Source organism: Ischnura elegans, chromosome 1 (assembly GCF_921293095.1).
Source record: "Ischnura elegans chromosome 1, ioIscEleg1.1, whole genome shotgun sequence".
Classification (NCBI taxonomy): domain Eukaryota; kingdom Metazoa; phylum Arthropoda; class Insecta; order Odonata; family Coenagrionidae; genus Ischnura; species Ischnura elegans.
Genome location: NC_060246.1, coordinates 138721002 through 138727404, shown reverse-complemented (window position 1 = coordinate 138727404; position 6403 = coordinate 138721002). Strand labels below are relative to the sequence as shown.

The following is a 6403-nucleotide window of genomic DNA, read 5'->3' as shown; positions in this document are numbered from 1 at the left end:
TCCCTTCTCATTATTTTCCCAACCGATTCCCGTCAAACAACCCCCACCCCTATAAAACCTCCTCCCTCGAACAACTGTCACTGTTGCTGCTCCCACCCCTTCCACTCCTTCCACCCACCCCATCCTTGTGCGATACACCCGTAAAAACCTCCCTCTCCCCGTGAGCCCCCAAGCCTCCTCTTCGGAGTCCTTTTTCCTCCCTTGCCCTCTTTTTTCCCTCAGCGGATAAGGTTTCCCTATCCCTCCCCTCCCTCTCTATATAACCTCTCCCCTACTCCCCCATTCCACCGGCCTATCTCGGGACACCACTCACCCCGCCCTTTTCCAATCGTCTTTTCCTCCCCCGTAATCCTCCTCCCCCTCCCGCCCCTCGTTCACTCCCGCACTGCTTTACACCCCCACCCAACCCCCCATGCGTCTCCCCCTCACCTCCTGTTTCTTTTTTTCGACCCTCCCCTCCCTCCCGTTGTCCTTCGAGACATCGCAGTCAGCCATTCTCGCTCCGATCGTCGTCCTGGACATTTGAGGACTCAATCTACATTTCCAGCCACACTCCCTCCATCAAGCGGGAACCTCTCGATTTCCCTATTCACGCGCCGTGACCTTCCCTCCGGGCCAATTGGAAGGAGACGACGGACCGAAAAATCAAGGTGAGTGACATTGGAACCTTTTCACTTGTCCCTTTTGTCCCACCTGTGTGCGTGTGACGTGAGGTGTCCGTCGGGGTTCTCGAAGAGCATTACCTTTGTCCACATTTCGATCAGTCTGACGCAAATCCGTGACGGCGGCATCGGAGAAGGTGCGTGTGTGGCCGCTTCCAAGGCGACGTTATCGCACATACGGTCGAGAAAAAAGGAGCTGGCCCAATCATAAGTGGCAGAAGCGATGATGACAATTATGAAAATAATAATATCATATATCTAGTCTATTTTCCGCAAGGAGAGAACTCATCGCTTTCTCTCGATGGTGACGATTTACTTTTTTTTAATCTTCACTCATAATTATCTTGGGTCATCAATCCGAAGATTTGTCTGACTCAGTTCTCCACTCAATTCTCCCATGAAAAATATTACACTTTCTTCTTCGCATTTTCTGGATATATAGAGTATTTCCTTTTCATAATTTTACTGCGTCCTGCATTTGAAAAGTTTGCCTCAATTTGTTTTTCAGATTATAAATTTAAAATACAGGTTGGAAAATGTTAATTTATGCATAACATTTACCCTTAAAATTTCAGGTTTAACGCTCTCGATCTATGAATGTTCCACGAAAAAGACAACACAACTGGTCGAGCCGGAGGGATGAGTTCTCCATATGTAAACTTAAAATGAATGGCTGACAATTCGGCTTCAGCTCTTCAGCTTTCGTTGAGTCTCGCATAGGAAGGAAATTAGTGGCTTTATCACGGTAATTATAGTGGCCACTATGATCATCATCCAAAAATTTCCCCTCTTGCGGTAATGGCAAAGAACGCCGAAGAAAACAGCTGAATTCACCGAAACCAAGTTATTTGAAATGAAATACTACACGCTTGCGACCTCAAGCACTTCAAACAGCAAAGTCCCTCGAGTAGGTGGGTAGTAAATCGTTTTAAGACGACGAATTACTCCCGCTCGACCGATAATTTTGTGAAATATCATTGCTTAAAGCTTAAGCTATTACCTGAAAATTTCAAGGTGTGTAGGTGGGACTATTGTTGTCAACATTTCCGGCATCTTCAATTTTGAATTTTTATTTCAATATTTTCTCTGACGTAAAATTTTCATTTTTTATGCTGGAAAATGTTGAGAGATGCCTACTCTACATTTCCTGAAAGTTTAAAAATGACAGTCTAATGAGATGGTATATGGCGTAACTTTATGGAATCTATAATTCAATATGAACCAACAAGAAAAACATACTTTGTAAACTTAGGAAGGGTGATTTAAAACATTCTCATGGTTTCATCGAACAGTTGACCTGTGCGATACAGGACCAGTTGAGTGGCAGTGACGTATGATCTTGTCAAAGCCGGCACTGCTGCCCTCGCTCCGTTTACGGAACTCCTCATGCTAGACCGCAACGGTAGGCTTGTCGGGATTTATATTTTCCCCGTATTACTTCCCAACTTAACTCCTGGAATAGATCGAGAGAAGTAATCGGTGAAGTGTCGCGAGGTTTTCTCTCTCGTAAGTAGGCGACGTTGTTGAGTTTTTACCCGACCACATTGCATCCGGGCGATAGCCTTTTGTTTTAATTGGGTTTGCGAGAAATCGAGGGCGTAATCGGATTTGCGGCGGCCCAGGCGGAAGGAGGGGGATAGTTTTGGGAAGAGGGGTTTGGTTTGTTCAAAGGGGCGAAATTGAAGGAGGAGAACGGATGAAAGTGTAACATGGTGGTGGGGGAGGTCAAGAGGGTGAGTGATATGTTTGGGGTTGGATTTGGAGTGAATGGCAGATGAGATAAGGTGGACTTTACCTAACATGTGCGAAGGTGGCCCACTGCCAAAAATAGGAATTTTACGTGACTGTGCCTATGGTTACGACAACTATGTCAATGTTTTGACGTCAGGCATACGACACATTTTCAAAGTAGCTGCTTCTGCCAAAAAAAGTTGTAAAATTTCTCCGTTTATCCGTTTATGAAATCAAAATGCAGAAAATGTCCGATATAAATACATTTAGAGTCATTATGCTATTTTACTATCACTATAAATTACCATTTGACATATTTAAGATTTTATTTTCCATTGGAGAAGTATAAATAATTGATTTTGACGTTACAAAATTTTAATTTGAATTTCAAATGACTTTTTTCATATTCCTAAGAAAGTGAGAATACTTTCATTAGATAAACAAAAAAAACTTGAAATACCCGGGGGTCAAATTTATTTTTTCGCACAAATCTAATATTTTTACGGAAGATGAAATACTTATTTACTATATGATCCACTTCTGTAGTTAAGATTAAATAAAATCGTAAATTATACGGTATTAATATTTCAAGGAGGGAATTTACGAGTGAAATTCGGAACTTCATTGGGCGGTGTTAATTAATAAAAATCAGCAGATTCGTTGAGTGAGTCAGAAAATAAATAAAAGTCAATAAAGAAAGAAGTGAAAATTTTGGTAATGGGGCAAAAATATTTAATTTTAATTACTAAATTTGAGCTATGAGGAGGATAGAAAATTTAAACTTCCCTTAACTTTTTGACGTAACGGCTCATAGGATGGCAAGATATATTTTAAATAAGAATTAGCGAGGTAAAATTTAACAATATTAATAAGAAGGAAGTTAAAATTCTCTCCGTCTCAATGATCAACAAGAATTCAGTTAGAATGAGGATATTTCGCCGGATTTTCACGGGAAATCGTGACGGGAACCTGTTATCTTTTGAGAATTTCTGTCAAAAACCAGGCTCAAATATGTCTCTAGGCTTTTCTGTGTCCAAGTAACAAGAATTTTATTCAAGCTTCTCGGAATTTATTCTGTTCAGTGGAAGTAAATTCAGTTTTCCTTCTCACGGCATCACGCATTAAGGGAATCAGTGAGCTGCCAAAGTTGAAATATGGCATCCTCGTCAAGTAGCAAGACCAATCGATATACTCGATAGGATAACACGTGCTCTAGGCAACCATGTATACGTAGAGCTTCTTCTCAACGCTATATACCCTAGCTCCAACTCACTTGCGTTAATTTGTTTTTAAAGCAAGCTTTCCCCCCCACTGACTCATATGCATCTAGTGTGGTCTTTCAATGTGTAGCTGTTAGTGCATTATATTAATTTTCGTAGATTGTAGGGCGGGTGGTATGACTCTTTCACTTCTCAAATAGTTATTTTTAAATTAAACTGAAGTCATTAAATGTGAATAATTTACGTTTAATATGCATTAGAATGGTATAAATAAATACTAGGAGGGCTTTTAGCCGATTGAGGAATTAAGATTTAAACTGTGCCAACTTCTTTTAAAATTCATAACTAAACCAAAATTAAAAATTGAACCCTATCTCTCATTGGCATAAAAGCACTTTTAAAAAGTCTGAATTTGACATTTCTGGTAACTTTGTTACCTATGACATAACAGTGTAATAATATGGCCAATTAAAATTGAATAAGGATAAATGAATTTAGCAGCTAATACGAAACGAGTACTCCGGTGATCGGAGTTGATTTTTACCATTTGCACCGACATAGGGCAAAAATTACGTTCGTAGACTTTTTCATGTAGTTTAGGTCTCATATTTGTTTATTTTAATGTATAAATATATTCATTTATATAATAAATTAATAAAAAACCAATGCTTCAAGTAATATTCAACAAATGTAATAATAAGTCAAGAAGATATCTCATTATATTGAATAATACTCCCTTAAATACAATTGTTAAGGATGGAATTGCATGGAGAAAATTAGTGGAGGGTAATGGCGGGAAGTACAGCATGTGGGAGGTCAAGATCTGAGGTGGATTCGGTGTTTTGCGAGCATTTTTGGTGGGCAGGCATTGGAACAATTGAAGGAGAAGGAGCGTTTTCTTTGATCTGGAGACTATTTTGAGAAAAGTTATAATGGCAGATTTAAAAAGGATGAGATTAGTATTGCTAGAAAGTCTATTTTTAGCCGTTAAAGAAAGTTCATGTTAGCCTCTATTTTCTCTCTGTTAGGGCTAAAGAAAAAGTAATCTTTCTGGCTTAGTACCGTGATGCGATAAAAGTTTCGTCTCCAAAGGCACGAATTTCATTCCAGGGCATCTTCATGAAAATTGCTCTTTACGATTATTTGACCGACGTTTCAGGAACTGTCCTTTTCACTTTCATTTTCCTTCCTTTGGACACGATAAAAAAATTAATGAAATATGAATTAATAGATAGATGGAAATTAAAATTACAAAACTAACCAAAAAGCTCTTAATGACCAATTGAATTAAGATCCAAGTGCCTTATATAATTTACGACTATAGATTTTGAAATAAATCTGGACACCTTATGATATATATATATAATACGTAAAACCTATGGAGGACAAGGAAACGAAACTAGTTACTCAGCAGATCAGAAAAAAAACTTAATGTGCAAAGTGCGAAAGTTTCACTGGGGAAAAATAATTTGCCTTGACCAGGATTTCTACCACAGCTACGATGGAATGTCCTACACTAAAGATTTTTTAACTTTAGGGGCACAGGTGGTCTTTAAAAACAAATAGCCTCAGAGGAAGGACATGCTTGGTAATTCATTTGGTGGATCACCCGACCCAAATTTTGATTACCTATAAAATATCAATCATAAAAACTGAAATATTCGTTCATACTTCCTGATTTTAGTGATTATTTTGGTAATTTATAGGTGAACAGTTCATGGTTACTGGCTTTGAAATCGGCCTTTAATTACATGGTCAGTTATTACGCAGGAGTTTCGTCTCTATCTCATAAAGCCTTTGGCCAATTATGTAGGCAATGAAGTCATAGAAATCGTTTTGTTTTTATGTGTAACCAGTATCATCACTTTAAAGTAAAGTATCCTCATGCATTTTGTCTATATCTGAAGTCATTTAATATTCATTATGGTGAAACTGGCATTATGTTTCAAAAATTCAATCAACTGCTACAATATTTAAGCCGACAATCAACCACTAAATGCACATTTTTTGCTTTGCATCCATCGTCTTGATATTCTGAACAATTTTCGTTTCCAATAAAAAGGACCAACGAAAGTCTTGTGACCGAAATGACAAATAAGTGTGATAGTATTATTTTCATGCACCAAGTAGTGAACTTGAGAATTGACCTCAATGTAATCTGCCCTATTTTATATTCAACTTCTATGAGCATGGGTATCCGAAAAAAGTTTGATTTGATCAGAAAAATAAGTCCTAGAACGTATGGTATTGCATTCTGTATACATTCGTCGAAAGTTTGCTGGCAAAAATATTTATCCATATCGATCTCTCTTCGATAAATTATTCCCAAAACTAAACCTGAATTGAATAGACAATCTAGGTTTATGATTACTATAGTAACTATTTTGGTAATGATAGATATTCATTTCATTATTTACTTATTATATTCAGTTTATGAGCATTTATTTTTGCATTTTTGGGAATTGCGACCGGTGAATGGTTGTTTAGAGACAAGCAAATCAGATTTTTTTGCGTCAAAATGACCTCATTTGAATTCGAGACTGAATTATCAGTCGGGGTTTTAATCACAACGACGCCATAACACGAGTTATAATCGTATTAATAATATTTTTGTGCTCAGAGCATGGCTATCGGAGCACGCATGAACTTCATTTCTTTAGATGAATGGACTATGCGTCGGATCAAATTTATCTCTAATAACTGAGCGTCCATTGACTAAAAATATTTATGCAATCTTTAGTTTCTGCTTATACAGCGGCGCACATATTTCATTAATAATTTGAACAACAA

General features: G+C 37.8%; 1 protein-coding gene across 2 annotated transcripts in view; it reads left to right on the top strand.

Moving 5' to 3' along the window:
• Window positions 1–481: 481 nt before the first annotated feature.
• Window positions 482–6403, top strand: part of LOC124170872 (proton-associated sugar transporter A) — a 32723-nt gene continuing 26801 nt past the window's right edge. For both annotated transcript variants that reach the window (XM_046549897.1, XM_046549889.1), the window contains exon 1: window positions 482–650. The gene's annotated coding sequence lies outside the window, so the exon portion shown is untranslated. The remainder of the gene's footprint in view (window positions 651–6403) is intronic.